The sequence below is a fragment of the Myodes glareolus genome, chromosome 14 (genome assembly GCF_982192425.1).
Source record: "Myodes glareolus chromosome 14, mMyoGla1.1, whole genome shotgun sequence".
In the NCBI taxonomy this organism is placed as follows: domain Eukaryota; kingdom Metazoa; phylum Chordata; class Mammalia; order Rodentia; family Cricetidae; genus Myodes; species Myodes glareolus.
The window spans coordinates 3069038-3093276 of NC_142039.1; the positions used below are offsets into that span (position 1 = coordinate 3069038).

A 24239-nucleotide genomic window follows, 5' to 3' on the forward strand; every position below is an offset into this window, starting at 1 on the left:
ATTGTAGACTTAAAGCACCACAAATTTTAAAAAGACCAGCTGCATAAGCAAGTGTGTGAACTTGTAATTGAATTCTACATGGTGTTTTTTTTTTTTTAATACTTCAAAGTGCCAAAGAAGGCAGTTTTTATTAGGTCATAGTTATCTGAGTCTTTACGACCTCAGACCTTCAAGCTCATTTCCAGGCCTCTTTATAATGCTAATACTTCTTTATTGTGTTCAGTACAACCTCAAGATAGCTGTCTACTCTGTGTTGTGTCCTTCTTCATGAGCTGATAGCAGTATAGGTGGAATGTCAAGGAACAGGAGTCCCCTGTGAAGAGAGTCATGTCTGTAGCAAGGAATAAGGAGTAGAATCCTTTTGAGAATGTGCTTCTATCCATTCTGTTTCTGTTGCTGTGATATTCCAGCCGATAAGTCCCGGTTACCGTGCACAGGGTAAGGAAGTGACGGCACCGTGACATGCTTACAAGTGATCAGCCCACTCTCTTCTTCATCCAGTTCAGCACCTAGCCCATGAAATGGTACCATCCACATTCTTAGTGTGTCTTCCCACCCACCCCCTGAAATTAATACAATCAAGACAATTCCCCACAGACACAGCTGTAGGCTAACCTGATCTAGACAATCCCTCATTGAGACTCTCTTCCCAAGTTATCTTAAACTATATCAAGTTGACAATTAAAACCACTATTATAGTGGTAAAATGCTTTAAACTTCAAAGTTTAAAGGATTTATCTGTTTGTGTATCATTTATTTATTTGAAGTGCCAGTTATGAAACCCAGGGCCTCACATATGCTAAACAAGTTCTCTGTTCCCACCACTAAGGCAGTTTTCCATTGATTTTGATTTGAGGTAATTTTAAATACACATGAACTTTCAATAAGTAATATACATGACATTTTGCACTCTTTCAGTGGTACTCTCTAGGGCAGTGGTTCTCAGCCTGTGGGTCGAAACCCCTTTGGGGGTGTCAAACAACCCTTTTACAGGGATCACATATCAAATATCCTACATACCAGATATTTACATTGTGATTCATAACAGCAAAATTATAAAGTAACAACAAAATAATTCTATGGTTGGCGGTCACCACAGCATGAAAAACTGTATTAAAGGGTCAAAGCATTAGAAATGTTGAGAACCACTGTTCTAGAGTATTAATATTAGTACAGTCTTCATCTTTTTCAGTTGTCTCTTAATTTTTCTTGAACTCATACTTATACGTGTGTGTGTGTGTGTGTGTGTGTGTGTGTGTGTGTGTGTGTGTGTGTATGCATGCAATTTCTATTTCTGGTATAGCTTTTGTAACTATGTTCAAAAATGAAGGTTTCTGTAACAGAATCTTCTCTTCATATTGCCCTTTTGTAGTCCTGTTCACCTAGCCTCTCACCTGTCTGCCTCCATCCATAGGCTCTGCCAATAACTGATATCGTCTCTGTTTTCATAGTATTTACATTTCGGTGTTGTATAGGTAGACTATTAAGTGAGTAACCTTTTAATATATTTTCATTTAGTATAATACCTTTGATATTCATTCAAGTTATTACATATATCAGTAGTTCATTCCTTTTCATTATTGAATAATAGTCTGTCAAAATATATTTTGATTTTTGTTTGCATATATGAGAATGTAATGTAAAAGTCACTTTAAAAGTACCAAAGGTGTTACATTGTTAAATCTGACTTGATAATTAAGAGTGTAGATTTGTTTTGACATGTTAGTCATTTAGAGTAGGTTTGTCTGAACATACTAAGAACAGATGAGTCACTGTTGATGTACTAAGACTGTTTCCAGTGGGGGAAAAAAGCATCTTTCTACTCCCTTATTCATCCAGATAAAAATCTGCAGGAATAGGAGCACCAGGCAACTCCTCCTTCTGATTCTCTTGTGTGCAGCCTGTGATCACTGAGCTAGTTCCAGTGTTCCCCATGTGAATCCCCTACCTGTGTGCCTGTGTTTGGTTTTTCTTCTAAATGATTATTTTCTTTAAATGTTGTCTAATTGAAATACATCTACTCTCCTCCCTTCTATGCCCCTTCCCTTTCTCTGCTTCCCTAGGGAGGGTGAGTTAAGCAAGACTCTGAAGGTTTTTAAGTGTTGACTAGGAAGTGAGCAGATGGAACACAGGAAGGGGTGAGGGACTACTCATTGATGAGAACACGGTAAGCGGCAGGAACTGGATGGGCCCAGTGTTGTTATATATATTGTTTAGAGAATGAGAGAGATACTGTAGTGTTAAGAAAGTTCCCTGATGTCAGACAATAAATGGGAGAAATGGGTTTTGAATGCAAGGATTCTGTCTGCAAGGCTATGCTGGGCATGCAGACAGACAGGAGCCTATGGGCTTAGAGTCGGGGGCTCAGAAAAGGTGTCTGAACTGCAGATTAAGAATACCAAGTAGCTGTCTTTTAAGCTGTCTGTGTGGTAAATAAAACCCTAACTGGTTAAGATTCCCTAGAGAGAAGGTGCACAGTGAGGTCTGGTGTTTACTTAGAGGAACCTCAACATTCTTTCTCATATACAGTGAGACAAGCAGTACTGGAAAGGTTGAGAACAGTAGTCATTTGATGCTAAGAGGTGAGGGAAGATGAAGACCAAACAGACCCTGTAGATGTTGTTGGCAGAAGCCATCTTGGAAAATGGAGGCAGGATGTCAAGAGAATGAAGAGGAGACAAGAAAATGAGTAAGAATACTTAGGCAGTGTTACACAGAAGTTTGTTTGCAATGGGGAATTTTTAAGCAGGCCTTTGGGCTATAGCTGCAGGATCCACATGATATAGCTGCTAAGCTACAGTAGAGACTTGGGTTTGTTTAAAGCTAGTGCAAGAGGGGTCTGTGTAAGGCAAGAGGATTGCTGTTTCTGTTGTTGAGGAAGCAAGAGGATGTGGAAATCTAGCCTGAGTTCAGGACCTGACCTCAGGAAGGAGAAGGGGCAGCCTGCTGTCGTGGCAGACCTGTGATAAGGCAGGAGAGGGCCTTCTATAGATAATACTGGGAAAGTAATAACTCTCTCTAAGCAATTCATATTTCTATGGTGAAATGAAGGAAAAATGGTTCAGATAGAGGAGTGTGTTATATAGATTTGAGGAGTAAGGAGGAGAGAATTTAGGCTAGTCATTTAGAAACCTGACCGTGTTTTCAGAACAAGCAGAGCAGTGGGCTTCACACTCTACCATAGTGGTGGGCTTAACGCTGCACATAGGCCTCCTTTTCTGAGTAGGTAAGTGTCTGCAAGTTTAGGAAGCAGAGGTGTTTTGTATACAAAGAGAGATTCAGGCCAGTCATTTAGCCCATGACCCATTTTCCAGAGGATGAGCTCAATGTTGAGGCACAAGTGGGGCCCTTACAGTGTGCAGATATTACCATTGGCGGGCATTACAGATGAGAAAGGAGTTAAATGTATACTGTGGAAAACTGGAAGCATATTTTGAAATATTGTATATGTTAGTGTGGGCATACCAGTGCCATGTGTGGTGGTTTAAACAAGAATGGCCCTCATAGGCTCATATGTTTGAGTAATTGGTCCTGAACTGGTAGAATGTAGGTGGAGGCTGTTTGTTTGTTCCTGGCTGCCTAGACCCGAAGTAATCACACAGGAACTATATTAATTACAACACTGGTTGGCCAGTGACTCTAGCATATCTACCTGCTAGCTCTTACATCTTAAATTAACCCATTTCTATTGTTCTGTGTATTACCATGAAGCGCATAGTTTACCGACAAGGTTCCAGGGAGGGTCTGTCTCCTTCGGCAGCTACATGGGGTCTCTCTGACTCCACCATCTTTTTCCCCTTATCTCTGCTTGGAATTCCTGCTTTGCTCTATTCTCCACTGTCATAGGCCCAAGCAGCTTCTTTATTAACCAGTGGTCATAAAACATATTCACAACATACAGAGGGGAATCCCATATAACCATCGCTTTTCTGACTAAATAAAAAGGAAGGTTTTAACTTTAACATAGTAAAATTACATATAGCAAAACAGGTGTCAAGAATTGCAGTTACAATATTTATATCTACTTTATCTTTCATCATAACTAAGAAAATTAAAACTTTCTATTCTTCAACTCGGACAAAGACCTCAGAAAGATATAATATTACCTGAGTTAACAGGAAGAGCATTGTAAGCAATGTCCAAAACTCTAGCATTGACAGAGACATCTCACTGCCTGGACAGTCACCCAAAGTTCTTCTGTAACATTGGGGCATCCATCTTCAGCCTGCAGGCCCATAGCATCTGGCAGACTTTTCTATGAAACAGGAAATTTCAAAGACAGTTCTGACTATATTGACAGTTTGTCAGTCACTTTCTTCTGTGTTCTACAGGATGTCTGGCAGATTCTTTTATGAAGCAGGAACCCTGAAGGACTTTCTCACCTTTATGCAAGTTCTGCGGTCAGTTTTCTGTGGGTCCTGCATGTCCAGTTCATACAGCATGCCATCAAGCAGTTTCTTGCCCAGATGTCTAGCCAACTCCCTAAGGAGCCTCTTCGATGTTTATCATCCTCTTGAAGTAGATTGGTGCTGCCAGGAGCAAATATGTCTCATTGTCATGAAAAGTCCTAAGTTCTTAAATATTTTAAATGCCATATTCTGTTAGTCTTTGAAAGGTTTCAAGAATAACTGTCCATCTGAAATATATCTCTGTACATATAGAAAACCTAACTAACATGACTACAAGTCTGACTGTTATAGATGATTATCTATTAACCTGTATTTCAGTTGTAGAAACACAATACCTTAACCATGAGCAAAAATATACATATAACAAAATTGATTTTAAATTTGTATCAATAAATCAAGATCCATACCAATGCAAAGTATTCATCTCTATAGCACTGTCACTGTTTGGGACGGATTCTGATGTACAGTCTTGTTGAAAGAGGTGTGTCACAGGAGGCTGGCTTTGAGTTTTCAAAAGGTTCATACCACTTTGAGTTAGTCAGTCTCTCTCTGTGTCTCTGTCTCTCTAACTTCTGCTTGTCTTCTGAGATGTGAGCTCTTAGCTGCTGCTCCAGCTTATGAGCTGCTGCTATGCTTTCCTTCATGGTGGTAATGGACTCCTATCTCTTAGGAACCATACACCTCAAATAAATACTTCCTTTTATATGTATATACATATACATATACATACCTTGGTTATGCTGTGTTACCGTAGCCTTGAGTGTCAGCCTTCAAGCAGTTCAGTGATTGAGGGGGAAACTATGGAGTCAGCAAACTAACTATTCAACTTGACTTTTCTGTCTGAGGGAGTAACACTTAATTCTCCGCCGCCCATGAAAGAGACAAAACTTAACTCTCTGGGGCTGGTGAAAAAGGGAAAAAACATACACCTTTAGGGTCTCTTTATCATCTTTTCTTTGTTCATTTCTTACCTCTATCCAGATGTATCCCTTCTGTCTCTCTTGGCATCTTCCTTCTAACTAAGTTTATCTTTTCCCTTACAGTTTATGTAATCCCATCAAAATCTATCAAGCAGGATAAAAATTATATGGTTATATTCTGTTTTTTTTAAAGTGAGTACAAGTAAAAGAAAAAAAAACATGTTTTCCATATCCCTTACATGATTAAACTTTTTATGTATGACAGGTAAAAGGCAAGTTGTCCAAAGAGCCTACATATAGTCATACCCAAGCAACTTGTTATAGATTAACAGAGAATAAACAAGCAAAGTATTTTTCTCAACCAGTTCTTTTGCTGGCAGATTGCATTTTGCGATTACAAAGAAAGGACCCTTCATTTTGTTACTTATCTCAAAAGGTAATCTTATATGAAATCTTAGAAGAATCACAAGTCATACCTTTTATATAAGAGAAAGAATCAGTCATCTCTATTTTAAATCCTCAGAGAGTGTATCCATTCATCAGAAGTTTTTTATATTAGGAAGCTAAGGACAGAAATGGGTACAAGAAATTAATAATTTCTTTGGTCATCAACCCATCCTAGCAAGAAAGGTATATCATCCAGCAGTAGCCAGGCTACCATTGTTCCTCCTCCTTGACTTCAATGAGTCCCTTGCTCAGCTATTAAAAATATGCTCTTAAATTGTTTTCCAGGTTTTTTTTTTTACCTTGGAGCCATTAACAAAAACACCTTAACCTAACCTTAAGTCATTATTTAAAGCTTTTTTTAAGCTATGTGTACATGAAGCCTATAAACATCCCTACCAACATTAAGATTAAAAGAACGTGAGATAACTTGTTTTTCTTAATCATTAACTAAACCATAGTCTGTCTATACAGTTCCTCAAGAGAAACTAACTTTTCCTTGTTAAATGTGTGATATTTCCTTGTTTTTATTTTCTATGCTGTACAGCCCCTGCTTTACCAGGGGCAGGGGCAGCACCATTTCTTGCTTTTACTTTAGTAGTTTCCCATTAAACTAACCTCTATCATAGTCCTTATTATATTTACTAAAGACTCTCAATCATCAAAGTTCTACTTAAACTACCACTAAAAAAAGAAATCATTGCTTCAGAGAACAGTACAGGTTAGGAGGAATCATCTTCATGATAATCCACAGGTAAAAATGCCCAGTAGAGCGGGATATTTCCATGAGATAATCACACTAAATTGAAGGCTGTGGGGATCTTGCCACACCCACCCACACCATGCCCGATACTAGAGTAAAATGGCAGTGGCAAATGTGTAAAAGCACAGCAGTAGCAACAAACATTCTGGAACCAAAGGCATTGGGGCCTTGCCTATTCTAGATTCACCGATCAGAGCCTTGTTTCCTGGTGGACTGATCTCGTGAACTTCAGTTTCCACCAGCTGGTTATTTGACATGGCCATTGTCACTGTATTATCACAGCAATAGAAAAGTCTAAGCACCGTGACATGCATATAATCAGAAGACAATTTTCAGGAGTGGCTTTTATCCTTCCATCGTGAGTTCTGGGGATCAGGTCATCAGGATTTCAGATGGCTTTATCTACAGGCCCTGCTATCATATTCTAAAACAGACACTTGCAATGGTTTATTTTAATTTTACCTTATTTTTAGTAAAAAGGAGTCTCTAGGGCCTAGAGAGATGGCTCAGTGAATAGGATCATTTGCTGCTCTTGCAAAAGTCTTATGTTGAGTTCCTAGCATCTACATTGGATAGCTCACAGTGGCCTGTCACTCCAGAACACTTGTATGCATGTGGTACACATACATTCACATGCACGTATACATAAATATCTCTTTTTATTTTTTGACACTTTATATGTTTAGAGTTGTACTTGTTTTAGAGGATATTTTTTTCCCATCAGCAGGACTCCTCAAACAACTTTCATAGGATCAGATCTTTACATTGCTAAACAAACTTCTATATGCGTGCCTATTCATTAGATAAATAGTGGGGAAAGTGTGAGATACTTCTGACACATTTTATTTGGTTAGGAATTTTTTAATAAAACATAATTTAATGATGGGTCTCCTCTTTATAACCTGCCAAGAGAATTACTTTCCTCTAGCTAATTCGAATTTTTATTTAAGGTAATGGAGAGTAGCTGTCATAATTGAAATATTGTGAATGTGCATGTGTGTGTGTGTTGCTTTCTTAAGACAGTCTTGATGTACATCTAAGACTGGCCTGGAGCCTGCAGCACATCTTCCTGTCCCTGCTTCCCTAGTGTGGAGAGGGAAAACATGCAGCAGGTGTAGCTTTAGTGCTATATAGTGCTTGGCCCCAAAATGTATGTTCAGGTACAGACTTGTAAATGACCAATTTATATCAGCCAGACTTCAGACAATGACACATCCAGTAACTATAGTACAGGTATACACACCAACAACAAAAGCAGAAGAGGATATCATCAACAGTTTCTACACAGATCTACAAAACAAGGTCAGCAGGGTGCATAAGAATGACAAACTAATCATTATGGGTGACTTCTGTGCAAGAATGGGATCCAAAGAAAGAAGAGACTATAGTGTCAAGGGAACATATGGAGTCGGACAAAGGAACAATAGAGGGAAACAGCTGCTTGATCTCTGTTCTGTTATGCAGATGATTTGTACATATCCAACACAAAATCCAACAGGCCAAACCATCAAGATGCAGGACATGGGAATCCCCTGACAAACGCACATACAGCCAAATTGACTACCTTCTGGACAGCAGGAAACTCTTATCTAGCATCCAAAACAGCTGATCATTTCCTAACTTAGGTTATATCACCAACTTGTTATGGCCAACATTCTACTGAAATTTAGGAGAGGCACGCCAGGCAAGACAAACTGGAAGATCAATTGTAAACAACTGATGAATCCAGATGTAGGAGAGAGTACTAGAGAACTGCTGGAAAAAATGAAGGAAATCATTAAACAACCCTTGCAAATATAGAAAGCGAATGAGAAAAAAATCAAAAGAACTATACAGGAGGCTTTAAGGGGGAAATTTGGTTATGTAGAAAGGGCAGCAACAGTGGACTGGCTTACTGCAGAGAGGATCAACCTGGTGGAAGAAAGAAGGAAGCTAAAGAGCAAATGAAGGGTCAAAATACCACAACTATCTGTGCAGGGAGGTCAAAAGAAGAGCAAAGGATAGAGAGCTGTATATACAAGATATATGCAAAGAGGTCGAAGAGGCTAGACTCCATAATAAAACACATCTTGTCTACAAAACTATCAGACAGATAACTGCCAGATATGCTCCTCAGATTCGAGTGATTCAAGTTGGGCAAGGTCATTTTTTAACAGAACCAGGGGAAGTAAAGCAAAGGTGGAGATGATACTGTGACACCCTGTACAATGACCCTAATGCTGTCAGGGTTGACTACAATGAGAAGCACTTTGGCAGCCACTCGAACAGCAGAGATGATGAGGAAATATTAAGTATTGACAGGATTGAGATAGAGGAAGCTATCAAGAGAGCAAAATGCAGGAAGGCCCCAGGAGTGCATGGTGTCACAGTGGAGGAGCTGGAGGCAGCTACAATAGGCTCGGGCCGAGGCGCTTCTCAAACTCTTCAGAGAGATATGGGGACACTAAGTGATTCCCACGGAATGGAAGCACTCAGTTATAATTTCCATACACAAGAAGGACAAACTGGACTGCTCAAATTATAGGGGCATTGTGCCACAGCAGCAAGATCTTCTCCCATTATCCTGCAAAGGATCAAAGGCAGAATAGAGAAAATCCTAGCAAAGGCCCAGTGCAGATTCATGGCTAACAGGAGCACAATTGATTAGATCTTCACTTTGAGGCAACTGGCAGAAATATACAAAGAATTTGGAAAAGACATGTCTGTTACATCGATTTCAGGAAGGCATTTGGAAGCATTCAGAGGAAAGGACTTTGGGAAACGGATTCTACAGATAACCAGAGAAAATCATAAGAATACTAGGAGATGCCTTTAAAGATACCTTTGCACCAGTCAAAGTCTGTGGAGGACTAAGTGATCAGTTTAAGACAATCAGTGTTGCAGGGAAGTGTCCTCTCACCACTACTCTTTAATATATTTCTGGAATTAGTAGTAACAACAGCCCTGGAGGATAAGAAGATAGGTGTGTAAAATAGGTGGTGTGCAAATAAATAACTTGTGTTTCACCAACAATACATCAGTCCAAATGAGCTGTAGGCCATTGTAAATAGAGTGGTTGAAGTAAGTGAAAACCTTGGTATGAAAGTAAACATTGGGAAGACTGACATACACTAAGGGTGCACAAGGATTTTAATATTGTAAAGAATCAGCACCTCAAGCAAACAGTCAACTCTATCTGGGAGGAAACCTCAGTTCAAAGGAGGGAACTATTTCGGAAGTCAAGAGGCAGATGAGGATAGTGAGGGCTGCATTCCAGGCACTAGGAAAGGTTTGGTCAGCAAGAGATAAAACGACAACAAAATTACAAGTGTCCAAGACACTTGTCTGGAGCTGCCTTCTTTACAACTCAGAAACCTGGACAATGAAACACTCTTCCGAACAACGGCTGAATGTGTTTGAGACAGTGTGTCTCAGGAATATTCTAGACGTCACAGAAGATATAGGCTGTGCAACAATGACATTAAAAAAACTTCTCCATCTACAGCAGGAAGTAAACTACAGGATATGGCAACAGCACTTGAGATGCTTGTGCCATGTTATGAGAATGAATGATGGCAGATACCTGAAGGTTGCACTGCTTGGAGGACTGCATGGATATGGTGAAGAGGAAGACCCAAAAAATACTGGGTAGACAGTATAAGGGAAAGCTGTGGAACCTTAGGTATGACAATAGCATAAGCATCTAGAACTGCCCAGGAGATGAACAGCTGGAGAGCCACCATAAACACGCTGTCCATGAATGATTAAGCCTTTCTGGGGCATTGATGATAATGATGGTGATGATGATGGTGATGATAGAAATTTAAGAACAAGTGTTGGGGGAAAGAGCATAGGTGTGGACTTCTTACAAATTTGCCCTTCACCATCTTCACAATACTCAGACCTGCCAATTTAATGGATTTGGAAGTTACTGCTTTTAGAGATTGCTAAGGAATCTAAATGAGATGATGGAATAGTTGCTAAGGGGCACCAGACAGGACCACAATCAATAAAATCACAGGGGTACAGGAAGGGAATCATACTGCAAACAGTGATCAAGTCTTACTGAGTCTCCTCCTTGAGATTCATAGAAAATGTCTTGGGAAAGGAGAGAGACCTTCCAAAGGGAGTGCACATTTAGGATTAAAGCCCTTGTTTACTGTTGTTTTAACATAGGGTGTCTCTACAAAAGGAATATTATGTCTATATTGTCAACTTTGACAGAAAATTCTAATTGTACTTTCTTGCTTCTTAGTTGGTGAGAGACTTTAATCAGACTCTCAAGTAACAGGCTCCTTTCCTTTCTCTTATATCCATATTTTTTTATTTTGCCTTAAAATGTATAGCTACAAATACTGTATTTGTATACACGTGCATATACACAAACATGCATATATGCTTGCCCCTGAAAATATATAGATATCAGAGGACAGCATCAGATGTTGATTTTCACTTTCTTCCTTATTTGAAATAGAGTATTTCTGCTCACCTCTGCACATTCCAGATTCTCTGGTTCACAAGTTTCCAGAGGCTTTCCTGTCTCTGCCTTCCATCTAACCAAGCACTAGGATTGCAGATGTACATACTGCTTCATCTGACTTTTATGTGAGTTGGGGGATCCAGATGAAAACCATCTCCCCCAAAGTCCCTAAATGTCTATTTTTTAAAGAATGACCCCAAATTAAATTTAACCTCCCACCTTAGCAACCTAGAAAGAGAATACCACATATACAACCAATAGAAAGAAAATAATAAATAGTAAACCACAAGTGGGGTGTGGTGGTACACACTTTTAATCCCAGCACTTAAAAAGGCAGTGGCAGGCCCATCCCTGTTCATGGCTAGCCTGGTCTACATAACAAATTACAGGTCAGCCAAGGCTACATAATGAGACTTTGACTATAATAATAATATAACAATAATAATTATAAGGCTCCATAATGAGACCTTGTCTCAGATAATAATGACAAGAACAACAAAGCACAAGTAAATGATGAAAACTACTGGAGAAAAGCAATGACTGGAAAAATTGGAAAAATCAATTGAAAAAAATGAACCTTTGGTCATAGCAACAGAGATGACAGTCAACAGTCCAAATACTAAGTCAGCATTGAAAACAGAACATCACTGCTCTTGTTACAAAAATGTAAAGGCTTATAAAGGAACCCTAAGAACAAATATGTTCTGCTGATTACTTCATTAAAAAAGTAATTCCTAAAAGACAAAACATACCTGGACTGATTCAAGAATAGAAAATTTGATCTTTTAACATGTGAAACAGTTGATTCAACCCACACAATATTCCTTCTCCCCTCCCCTCTCTTCTCCTGCCTGTCCTTCTCCTCTCCTCTCTTCTTTCTCTTTCAGGCTCAGATGGATATACTGATGAATTCTCTCAAAATTTTAAGGAAGAATTGACAGTAGTCCATGATTTTTCAGATGTGTGGAAAGGAATGACATGTTTCCCAGATTATTCTGTAAGACCAAGTAGAATTTAAACAATAAAACCACATGCGAAAACTAGACAACCCCTTATAAATACAGATGCAAAAACAGTCAACAAAATACTAGTGTAGTAAATGAAATAACTAAAAGAATTGTAAATCAGTACCAGGTGGGTTAATCTCAGGAGTGCAAGATTGACTCAACATTAAAAACCCCAAGGAACGTGTGTGTGTATGTATGGGTGTGTGTGTGTGTGTGTGTGTGTGTGTGTGTGTGTGTGTGTGTGTTTAAAAGCCATGTGTCATCTTAATAGACACAGAGAATACATTTAATGACATTTAAGTCCCTCTTGTGAGAAGAATGAGAAGAGAACTTCTCACCCTGATGAAGGGCATCTGTGAAATCATGTCAGCTCAGGTACTTTGTGGTAGAAGACTAAAATGCTTTCTCATCAAAGTTAGTAAAAGGACAAGTCTTTGTTCTGTCTCTACCTTTATTCAGTGTTGTTCTGAAGGTTCTAACTGGGACAAATAGACAAGGAAAGAGGTCCCAATTTGTGTATCACAAGATTTTGCTTATAAAATCTCTTAAGAAACATGTTAAGAAAAAATGGTGATACTAAAAAATAAGTATCAAGGCATAAATACCAATTGCATTTTTTGCACTAGCCTTGAATCTGAAAATAACTAAATAAAACAACATTTACAGTAGCATCAAACCAAGAATAAATTTAGCAAAAGAAGTTCAAGACTTGTAACACGAAATGCTATAATAATTTCAGAATTAAAGCCTTAAATTAGGAAGGACATTCCAAGTTTTTAAGGTGGGAAAATTAACATTGTTAGCATGACAGTCCTGCACACAGTAACCTACATACTCAGTACAAGCGCTGTGCAGTCAGGACTTTCTCATACTGCATGTATTGGCAATCTGATCTTTAAAATTTAAATGGAAATCCAAGGTACTTAGAGTTGCCAAACTTGGGGGTGTGGGGAAGTGATGAAATATTGGTTCATCCTTCTTAGTATCATGACTTAAATTACAAATTATAATAAAAAAGTCAGCATGGTACTGCAGTAGGATAGGAGATATGTAGAATAGAAGGAAGAATCCAAATGCATCCTGATATTTCTGCTACACTGTTTTTCAATAAGGGTGCCCAGAAAAATCAATAGGGATAGGATAGCTTTTCACCAAGTGGTCCTAGAACAACAGCAACAATAACAACAAAAGGAATAGAAGTTATGTAAAGACCTGAAGATAAGAGGTAAAACATTTGAAAAACTCTCAGAGGAAACCAAGGGTTGACATTTCTATGACTTGAGTTATGCAAAATAATTTATAAGATTGATACTCAAAGCACAAGTAACAAACTAAAAGTGGGTAAGTTGGCTTGCACCAAAATTAAGAACCTTCAAGGCTGAAATGACAAGCCGGGATATAAAAGAGAATATTTGCAAATTATATCTGGTAAGAAACTTGTATCCAGAATAGTTGAAAAACTTTTACAACTCATCAAAAAAAGGTAATTAAATATATACACATACATACATAATTTTTTTTTAGTTGTCAGTGAGTAGGACTGGGCAGTGGTGGCACACACCTTTAATCCTAGTACACGGGTGGCAGATCTTTGTGAGTTTGAGGCCAGCTTGGTCTACAAGAACTAGTTCCAGGACATCCAGAGCTGTTACACAGAGAAACCCTATCACACAAAAAACAAAAACAAGTTGCCATTGAGCACATGAAAAGGTACTAAGTGTCACTAGTCTTTTAAGAATTACCACAGTACCATATGATAAAAAAGAAGAAACGGGCATTTCTGGGATTGTTTAGCACCTGGAAAATTCATATACTGCTAGTGAGGATTATATATAAAGTGTCATCAGACAGCCTGACAGTTCTTAAGAAGGTTGAGCATAAAGTACCATGTGACCTAGCCAGTGGTTATGTAGAATATATCCATTCTGATTGTATATAGAACACTTCAAAGGAGGATTTGTGATATGTAGATTGGCACCCTATAACCTAGCCTGTAGTTGTGTGGAATATAGCCATTCTTGCTGTAGATAGAATAACCCTTTAAAAGGAGACTTTGTGGCATGTCAGTTTTATCATAACCAATTGCTGATCGAGCTCCTCTTGGGTTTCTGTTGTGATGCTACATGCTAGATGTTAGATGCTGAATACAAAGAACTCTGAGCCCACTCTCCAAAAGCTTCTCTGTTGTTGGTACTAGGAATTATTAAATAAAATTATAAATATGAGAGAAATATGTATTGAGAACTAGGAAAACCTTTGAAGGTGGAGCCTAGTGGAAATAAGTTAGATCGCTGTGAGAACATGCTCTTGAAGGGAATATTGGAGCCCCCGCCCCTTCTTCTCTGTCTCTCCTTTTGCTTCCTACCCATCATGAGAGGAGCAGCCTCCTCTGCTATTCCTCCTCTCACTAAATGTACTCCCCCACTATTGACCCTATAGTGACAAGGCCAAATACCATCTGAAACTTTAGAGTCCATGAATAAAGTAAATCCTCCACTAAGTTAATTGTCTTAGGCATTTTATCATTACAGCAAGCAAGTGCAGCATATGTAAAAATACTCTATTGAGGGGAAGCTGTTATGCTCAAGACATTCAAAGAAGGCTGGCTAACTGGGGTGCAGAACTGGGGCAAGAAGTAGAGGGTGAAGTGAGTCAAGAGCAGACCATGAAAACCCACAGAAGTCTGTTTGGAGTATGTAGTTTTCTCGACAAGGGATGATGCAACATGTGCCAGGAGGTCAGCAGTGGAGAAGGGGAAGCATGGATGTCAGAAAGGCTTTTAGGAGATAATGCTGATGCAGTGTGATGTGCTCTGAGGCCGAGACGGTGAGAGGGAGAGTGTAAGCCACAGCTCTGAGATGTGGCTTTTGAAAATGAAAATGTTGCAGTACAAATTTCAGCCAGAAAATTTCCCTTGGAATACATATTATTTTAAACCACCTCGGGAAGCATGGGTGCTTGCTTTCTGCTAGGAAGTATCATTTTCTTACTATGCTAGTCACACATATTATAGAATTGTGCAGCTTACTGTTGGCAAGTGCTTTGAGAAAGCAAAAATTTAAGAAAATATGGCAACTTTATAACATTGGCCATATTAATTTTTCTCTGAGCCTTGTCCTCTTAAGAACCCTAATATCTTATGTCCTTGGCCTGATGCTATGGAGATCATCTGCCATTTAAGTTTCCTCATGTTTCTGTAAGTAATGAAAGCAGACTCTGAAGTAGTTGTCTGGCACATAGCTGCCTTCCAGTGACAGCTCTTTGGAATAAATTCACTTTTAGCCATTTCTTATTTCCTTGGCCAGCCAAACTGCTCAAATGTCTAGTTCTTTGGTATTTTTATTCTGAAGTTGTTTGAAGTTACCATCTTTCATTGTAACTTCTAAAAGCCACTTTAGTAAATAACACTATGCTGAAATAAGTTTTAAGTATTTAGTTAAATAATTTTAATAGCACCAACTTTTTCAAATGCCCACTGAAGAATCTGTTATTCTGCACATTGTTGGATTTGGAATACCAGCAGCCTTCAAAGCTAAAAAAAATGATAGAAACAAGGACAGCATGCAAGTGAGTGCAGGTTTAGTTTACTGCACCGTGGCAGTTGAACATTGCTGCTTGCATACCAGTAAGGGACAAGCAGTATAGCTGTGTACGTGTCTTCTGCACACAGCAAAGCTGGAAGGAAAGTTAAGTAAGAAAGTTCAGAAGTCATTTAGAGATAGCACTAGTGACTTTTGGCACCCTTTTCCTGGGACAATATCATCAACGTTTATTCCAGTGAACAGCACACAGGAAGGAATGGGGACTTGGATGCCTGGTCTTTCCATGCGAACACTGAAATCCCCTCCATCTGAGCCCTTCAGTTTTTGTTATTGTCTAGAAAGGCTCAGTAAAGCTTAGCTGTTTATTATTAGTTGTTGTATATCACATTGTCCTGCAAAGCTTAGCTGTTTATTAATTGGTAAGTGTATCACATTGTTTTCTACATGTGCTTAATTTATGATAAATTTTAATTTCTGAGAATTGTCACATAATATGGAAATTTTATAAGAAAAGAACAAATGGTGAAGTTAAAAGACAAAGCATGGTGCCTGTCCACGAGTCTCACAAACACATTTATTCATTGTGTAAGCTTAGATAACTCACATAAGCCATTCGTGCCATAGTTTCTTTGTTTGTAAAATAGGGATCATAGAAATACCCATTTCATGGCTGTAATTAAAATAACACATGCTGAGAATACTGCTTGGTACATTTAGTCTAAAATATTCATGCCATTTGTTTGTTTATTCTTGCTGCAGTTGCTATGTTAGTAGTGTAGCTTACTCCTGCCTGTATCTGAGAGCTTCGTTTCATTCTAGTGGTGGTGGTGGTGGTGGTCTTCCTCATATGTGGGGGTGGGGCTAGGATGGGCTTAAAGATAAGGATACTTAGCTACTAAATCAGTGTTTCTCAATCTTCCTAATGCTGCAATTCCTCATGCTGTGTTGACCCCAACCATAAAATTTTCATTGTTATACTATAACTGTAATTTTTACTACTGTTATGAATCATAATGTAAACATCTGATATGCAGGATATCTGATATGACCCCCAAAAAGGTTGCTGCCCACAAGTTGAGGATTGCTATACTAAGAAGTATGAATCAAATGTTCTAAACCATTGATATAGGATAACAGATTATAATTCACAGGCCACCTTAGGCCTGTAATCTAAGAATGTGGGGGTTCCTTCCTTCTTTCTTTCCTTCCTTCCTTCCTTCCTTTTTTTTTCTTTCTTTTTTTTCCAGACAGCTTCTCTCTATGTTTCCCTGGCTGACCTAGAACTCTTTGTATAGGTCAAGCTGACCTGGAACTCAGAGTCTGTCTTTGCCTCCCACGTGCTGGGATTAAAGGCCTATTTTATCGTGTCTGACTAATGGACTTTTACATTTCTGAATTATTAGGGGGAGAAACCTAAAAGATTATGCTCGTGACAAATGAAAATTAGACAGTCTGGTTTCAGTACTCAGGAAAAGGGTGGGGTAATTTTGTAGATATTCTTTATGTTGTTTTTTTCGCAGGAGTAGTGAGAGACAATGGGCATCTTAGAGCCACAAAACTGAAAATACTTCCTGAGCCTTTATAGAAGTTCCCATTACTTGTTTGTATGGTCATTGATTGTGTTAATTAACAAATAAACTTATGATTTTTAACTATCCTGCTTTGACAAAAGATGAACACATACATACAGAAGCATGATTTTCACCAACCATTTTTATGGCCATAAAATAACTACTCTGTTTTTTTCAAGTATGTGTTGGTGTGCGGAACCCAGAGGCATTGAGTTCCCTAGAGCTGTAGTTACAGATAGTTGTGAGCTGCCAAATGGGGATGCTAGAAATCAAACCCAGGTCCTCTGCAAGAGCAGACAGTGCTCTTACATGCTGAACCATCTCTCTAGCCCCAGGAAGTTTCTATTTTGATATGATTTTAAAAATATAACTTTTTGTCTTGCTTCAGATTGCCTCAAAGCTAGAATGCAGGTTCATGAATAAATTCAGCTGTGCAAATATTGACAGACCCCCAAAGCCTTACATTTTCATTAGTGATTGTAAAGATTTGGCTTCTTCTCATTAATTATCAAGAGCAAAAGCTGATGTGTAAGTGTATGAGTGTGGGTGTTGTTTGTATCTGTGTGTGTATTAAGGAAGTTTGTTAGACTTTTTTTTTCTTATGATGGATTTTGAAGCAATCTAGCAGTAATTGATTTTAGTAACAGCTTGCCTTTAGAATATAATAGCAGTAGAGTCCTTTCAAAGGTCACTTGTTCTGTTAAAGGCTTTGCCTTTGTGACTCAGAGTTTAGTTTTGGGAGGCCGGAGGTGGAGGTTTGGAGCATTATCTTAGGGGACATATGCTTTAATTTTGTCGCACCAGTCAGTCATTTGGGCAAGTATTCTTTGTTCCTGTCCTCATTCTGTGTTTAACTATGTATATTTTGTTGATTGTGTAACCTTTATAAATAGAAGTATTTTTTCTTAGAATATCTGTAAAATCTTGTATCTCCTTTTGTTTAGGTTTATATTCTTTAAAGTCGATTTGTCCATATATTTGAATTATGACTCTCCAAGGCTCTTGGAGTAATGGGATCAAGACAGATGTGAGCCCTGCCCTTGTAGAGTCTTGAGTCTGCTGAGGAAGATACACATTAAATTACATCAATATAAGTATGATCTGTATTGGGAGAAGAGAACTAAATTGTACAAGGGCGATATAGCATCTCAGAACTTCAGCTCATCTGGGTAAGTCAGAATACTTGTCTCTTTAGATTATTTTTCTTTTGAGTTTTATACTGATATTTTAAATGATCTATTAGTAAATGGAAATTATTTTCAGTTGGAAAAACATAGACAAAAAGTTGATGAACTTACATATACTGTCATTTCAGTAGAGCTACTATCTTCTGAATTTATTTTTAATGGCTGAAGGATAGATTTTTTTTATAGTTGATTTTTCTAGAAAAGTATTTATTGAGTATAATGTCATCGTGAAATTGAGGAAGGCACAAATAATTTTTTAAGTACTTTAAGTTTATCTTATTTGAAAATCAAAGTAAGTATTTGCCCTTGAACAGAAAAGTATCTTAGATTCTAGCTACAGACTTCCTCTCTCTTACAATAGTGACTAACTGCTCTTAGTATAAAGCACATGGTTGTTGAGTGTAGATGGAGTGTTCTTATACAGACCTGGACAGTATAGCCCACTGCACACATGTGTTATGTGGCATAGTCTATTGCCCCTTTAACTGCAAACCCCTGCAGCATGTCACCTAACTGAATTCTGTAGACATTTAACACCATGTGTTGTGTGTATCTACATCTGGAAACAGTACAGGAAAAGTGAAGTTAGCATACCTTTGTAAGGAAGACATTTGAATAGAACTTATAGAACTTACCTGAAGGTGTTCCTCATCAGCAAGGAAGTGAGGCATAAGAACACATTCCTGGAATGTCTCCTCTGGTTGGCCTCTACCCTAAGGAGAAACTCAATTTACTTTTAAAATTTCATTTCTTACTTTATTTACTTATTCAATTTATTTATTTAGGTAATTACTTTATTTCTTTATTCTAATTTATTGGTGTTGTTACTTTTTAACTTTGTTAAGTTTTAAAAATTTTTTACATGTTACTTATTTTCTGATGTGGCAAGGCTGGCACTCATGCCATGGCACAGATATGAAAGTCAAAGGATAACTAACAGGAGTTGTTTCTTCACCATGTGGGTCTTGGGTATTGAACTTGGGCCATGATTCTTAGCCGCAGGCACCTTTACTTGCTTAGCCATCTCACTGACATTTTAGAAATTTAGTCATTCATAATAACTCTGTATAAAACACAAGAACATTAATAATAGAGCTAAGCAAAAATATTTTAATAGTGTTATCTATAAGCCTTCCCTTTTGATTTTAAAAACTCTTTTAAGTTAACTACTTTTTTTTTTGTTTAAAACTAAGATAAGCACACATTAGCCTAGACCTACATAGGATGAAGATCCTCCACAATGCTGTCCTCTACTTGTACTCTATGTCCCATTAGTAGGTCTTCAAGGACACTGACTTATACATGGCTGTCACTCCTATCTGCGATAACAATGTCTTCTGGAATCCTTCCACAAAACTGCACATGGGTTCTGTGAAAGTAATGGTTTTGGGTTTTGTTTTTGGTTTTGTTTTTGTAAGTAGAAGGGATCCATTCTGAAATGGCCATGGTAAGTGTAATGTAGTAAATGTCTGATTTGATAACATCAGAATTGGCTGTCACTACCAAGTCCTATACATTGCATGACTGTATGTACTGTCCCTACATGACTTGGGCAGGTTTCTTTACACTAGCTCACTGCAGACTTTATGCTGTGATTTTTCTAGGTAAGAGGAATTTTTCAGCTCGTGATAGTTATGAAAGCTGTGGTGGTTCATCTTCAGCATCAACCTGATTGGATCAGGGATACCTGAGATACTACTAGTAAGGCACACTTCTGGGTGTCTGAGAGTGTTTCCAGAGACTGCTGGGTCATGAGGCCTTGACCTAATGCCAGACAGTTACTTTATTCATCATACATTGACATGATTGGGAGGAGGGCTAGATTCAAGTAGATCGCTAGGAATTGTCCCTGAGTATTATATCTTACCCTCTGTCCTTCCTGTATTTTCTAAACACAATATTGTGAGCTTCTCTGCCCTCCCAACCGTGGAACCAGAGTCAAACAGATCCATCCACCTTTGACTTGTTTCTCTCGTGTCACAACAACACAAAAGCTTGCTGACAGAGAACCACTGTTATTTATGATCTATTGTTAAGCAAATGTTATTATCTAATACGTGATTATATGTATTATGTACTTAGACTTGTGAGCAAGGTCCCCATGCTCCCAATTTACTCAGGAGATCTTGTCTTTTTCTACTTTCCATGTAGATTAGATTTATTTGATCTCTTAATGTCCTCATTGTTGTCTAAGTTCTCTGGGATTGTGGTTTGTAGGCTGGTTTTCTTTGCTTTATGTTTAAAAATCACCTATGAGTGAGTATATGTGATAATTGTCTTTCTGTGTCTGGGTTACCTCACTCAAAATAATGTTTTCTAGCTCCATCCATTTTCCTGTAAAATTCAAGATGCCGTTTTTTATTCTGTTATGTTGTACTCCATTGTGTAAGTGTACCACATTTTCCTTATTCATTCTTAGGTCGAGGGGCATTTAGGTTGTTTCCAGGTTCTCGCTATGACAGACAATGCTGCTATGAACATAGTTGAGCACATGTCCTTGTGGCACGATACCTTTACTATTTTTATAATCTATTAAGACAAAGTATAATGGAACATTTAAAAAATAATTCAGAAGTTTCATTCACTAGGTTAGAAGTTTAAAAAATGTTACAGTTTTAAGTACAAACTATATGTTGAAATAGGGATTGGTGAAATAGTGTTGGTGAGCAGCTTCAATAAAACTTGTATGTTCTAGGGTAGGAACGTGAGGATTAGAATTATTAAGCAAAGAAATGAAAATAGAAGGTGAGGAAGGCTCTCCTTGCAGTGTCCTTTGAATTATTATCTCTGAGTGCCTACAGTAAACTGATGTGGAAATCTTTTGCTGCCTTTCCACACTCTTCTCACCTTTCTGTGACCTAGTGTCTTGTATTCAGTTAATATTACCAACGTGAAATCTTATTTTTTTTTCAAAACATGGAGATCAAATGAAATCTTATTCTAAAGTTAACTTTAAAGTTTGGACAAATAAAAGATGTTCTTAAAGTACTTAATGTTATCTCAATTCATGATTGTATCTGATCAGCAATAGGACCATTTAACACTAGTTGTTAATTAGTGGTGTTCAAGATCGTCGGCATTGAGCAAGCTGTCTAGAAACATCTCTGCTGAGTTCAGGAAAATACACAAAGAACCAGCTCTTGAGTGGTTATTTATGTCATTGTGTCTCAATAGAATTTAAGGAATTTATTTCTTCACATTCCATTTCTATTGCCACTGGGTTTTTTTCTGCCTGTATTTTCTCTTCTGTGATTGCAACTTCAACATCTTTTCCTGCTCATCGGTTGTAACACAAAGGTTGGTAGTCTTACTTGCCTAATTTTCCCTCACTGCCCATCAGAGTCATCTTTCACTGACCTCAGCTCTAATCCCTGTCCTCAAGCACTTGTAAGAATTAAAGCAAGCCAATCGTAGTCTGTAAGTATCTACACAATTTCAGAGCCCTGGAGAACTCAATAGCAAACATGTCCTCATGCCAGGTCAGGGGGCTTCCTTTCCTACCTGAAGCTCAGTTCAGATGTTGAGGTTCTAGGAACCTGAGCCAACAGGATCTCATTGAGCTTGGGTGTTGCTACTCGTGCATCTTATCCTCACAATACATAAAGCAGCTTGATTCTTAAAGCTTAGGAATAGGAGCTGAGGAGATGGCTCAGTCGATAAAAGCGCTTGACATATAAATGTGAGGTTCTTAGTTTGGATTTCTAGGTCCCATACAAAACCAGACCCAGTGACATGGATAAGTAATCCCAGATCCCAGAACTCCTGTGTCATAATAAAGAGTGGAGACAGGAGAATGCCCAGGTTGTGAGCCAACTAGCCTGTCATACAGAGGAACAAACAAGAGACTGTTTCAACCAAGTAAGGACTGACATCCATAGTAGCTCTCTGACCTTCACATACCCACTGTATCATGTTCATGCCCCCCCCACACACACACAGAGAGGACTTTTAAAAACTCAATCATAGAAAGAAGCTGTTGGAATACTGTGTTTCCTTTCCCTCTTAACTTTCAACAAATAGAGATGTTGACTATAAGCAAATTCCCAGCAAACAGATGACAATAGGAAGTAGTAATGAATGACCATAGGAGGCAATAACTATGACAGATAAGACTCTTCATTCAGTATTACATCCAAGGGCATTTGAAGTTTTTGACTCTTAAATAAAACTTTGTAACAGATACCACATTTTCTGTAAAACAAGTCCAGGAGTGCCAAGTTCATTACATCAGACTTTCCAGTTGAGCCTTATGAGAATGGAAATTCCAAGTTTTGTATGGTGGTTTTGTTCTGCTAGGCCTCTGTTCAAACCATTTTGCTCTAGGCATGAGTGAGCTAATCTCATTTGAGAAGATGTGTTCATTAGCAAAATTGTACCAAAATAAATTTCTCTAAGGTCATAGCATTTAATTTAATATTATTATGATAATAACTGCCATAATTAGTTTCAGATTTGCCTTCTTTCCCAAAGGACAAGAATTTTTGTAGTCTTGGATATACACTTAAGGCATAAGAATGACAGCAAAATTAATGTCATGGCCTTCAGAGCTTGTTTATGGATTTTTCTTGTTGCACTCTAAAGGACTTAGGGAACAACATTGTACATTGAAAATAAATCACTTAGGATGTGCAAGATAAAATTGGGTTAATTGGGTTCACCTGATCCTCGGCTAGGCCATACCTCAGTCAACCCAGCATTTCTTATTAGTCAGGGAAGCATGATGCTATAATTAGAAAATTACCTCAGAACTACACAAAAATGCTTAAAGAATACTTTCTTCAAATAAAGTATGTAGGATTTTTTTCTACTTATTTTTTTAATCTAGTTTGTTTTTTAATTAAGAAATCACTTTGTCTTTTTATATTCATAGCAAGAATGTTCTGGTACTATCAGGGCAGGCCTCTTAAACCCACTTTTCTTTCGGGGATATGGGCAGCACACTGTCCTACAACTGGAGTTTTATACTCACTCTTCTAAGCCCTTAGACTCTGAACCCTGCTTTTCACTCATTGTCAGGGTTTGTGTATCAACAAAATGATCTGTCGCATCCATATAAAATCCAGAGAAACATGGAGGTACAGATGTTAGAGTTTATGAGGCTTTTGTAGCTGACTGAAAAAGATGCCCACAATTTTCCCAAATAGTAGTTTTAAAATATTTTCTTATGTTGTTACTTACATTAATAGTTTTATTTCTAAATATTTTTGACAGTTCCATATATGTATATAATGTATTTTTGTCATTATCAGCCTCATAACTACTCCACCTTTTCCTTCTTCTGTTGAAACCCTCCCTTCTTTCCTTTTTGTATTATGTGATCCACTGAGTTTACCTACTGCAGTTTGTAGGAGTATGGGTTGGAAATTATTTATTGGAGCATGAAAACCTGCTAGTAGTTGTACCACAAAGAAAATCACATGTACCCAAAATACTTAGCTGACAGTAGTCTCTCAGGAGGGGTTGATAGGGCCTATGAGCTCCTTCTTCATCCTTGTTGGAATGTTGATGGGCTTCATCTTCTCCAGACCTTGTACAGACAACCACAGTTTCAATGAGTTTATGACTAAAATCTAGAAGACATTGTTTTTCAGCATCTTTTCCTTTTTTTATTCTTATATTCTTTCTACTTGCTCTTCATGATGGGCTTCAAGTTTAGGAAGGGTTGGTAAAGATGTCCCACTTTGAACTGAATGCTCAACAGTTATTTATTCTTAGCATCTTAATCAGTTATGAGTCTCTGAATTAAAACTGCTCATTGCAAAATTAGCTTATTTCTCACCAACGTTGAGAGCAGCACTTATCTATGGACATAAACATAAATATTTAAAAGGCAGCTTGGAAACATGTTCATCAAGCAAAACAACAGTAGTATATTCTCTTGTGAGCCTGTGAGCTCCTGAGCCATGGATCTTTGACCAGTTCTACAAATCCCAGGTG

The 24239-nt window shown here is 38.0% G+C and overlaps 1 protein-coding gene across 17 annotated transcripts in view; it reads left to right on the plus strand.

Annotated features, from left to right (window-relative positions):
- Positions 1 to 24239, plus strand: part of Znf438 (zinc finger protein 438) — a 138486-nt gene that overhangs the window by 56273 nt on the left and 57974 nt on the right. For 13 of the 17 annotated variants that reach the window (XM_085698934.2, XM_085698938.2, XM_085698935.2 and 10 more), the window contains one exon: positions 18060 to 18284. The exons of 3 other annotated variants lie outside the window; for them this stretch is intronic. The gene's annotated coding sequence lies outside the window, so the exon portion shown is untranslated. Of the gene's footprint in view, positions 1 to 18059; positions 18285 to 19906; positions 20004 to 24239 lie in introns of all 17 variants that reach the window. One more of the 17 variants, XM_085698941.2, reaches the window with a different exon arrangement.